This window comes from Gossypium arboreum, chromosome 1 (assembly GCF_025698485.1).
Source record: "Gossypium arboreum isolate Shixiya-1 chromosome 1, ASM2569848v2, whole genome shotgun sequence".
Classification (NCBI taxonomy): Eukaryota; Viridiplantae; Streptophyta; class Magnoliopsida; order Malvales; family Malvaceae; genus Gossypium; species Gossypium arboreum.
In genome coordinates, this window is record NC_069070.1 from 111,084,567 (window position 1) to 111,085,485 (window position 919).

A 919-nucleotide genomic window follows, 5' to 3' on the forward strand; every position below is an offset into this window, starting at 1 on the left:
AAAGTTTTACGAAAAAAACAAAACAAAAAAGGAAGAGAAAAGAAAAAAGAAAAGAATAAGCAGAGCCCAACGCGAAAACCCGCAAAGCGCGCCTTGAGTCTAAAGGGGTTTTGAATTGAAAACCCGTAAAGTGCAATTCAAATTTTGATCAAAAGTGGAGCATACGGTAGTCTTGCTATGCCTAAATTAACAAAAAGGAGGTATGCTACATCTTAGGCCATCGACAAAGTACTCTAGATATCCTAAACACATGTCGAGCTCAAAATGGTCTTCAAGAAGTTCGTACAGAGAAGCTTAGGCCGCGATATCTAGGGCACCTAGGTTTCATATTACCCATATTGAATTTGCTATCCTCGACTACTGTATTCGTTTTGAGCTACGCTTTCAATCAATTTCCTTCTTATTACATTTGCTATTTTTGATTAACTTATTCATTTCGAGTTAATTTCCTTCTTATTGCATTTGCTGTCTTTGATTAACTTATTCATTTCAAGCTATGCTCCCAATCAATTTCCTTCTTGTCCATTATTATGATCTTTTCAAGCATGTTGCATTGAAATAATGATTAATGGACTAATAAAACTTTCACAAAAGAAGTTATGCATATTACTCTGAAGGCCTCTAAATAGTACAAGAACCTAAAACAGGACTATTGTTTAGAACTCCCCAAACTTAAGGGTTGGAAATGTTTGATAAAAAAGGAGTCTAAATTGTGATTATCTCTTCAGATTTTTTGTCAAAGATATCAGTTGAACGAGGAGACAAGATATCGCGTTGGTGATACAACCTCGACAAATAACGAGCAACCGAAGCATTAAAATGAGACCATTCTCGAAAAAAATGACATTCTACATTCCTGCATACACATCTGGTTATGTTACCTAGATCAGTGAATTAAAGAAGATACAAATCCTGTACC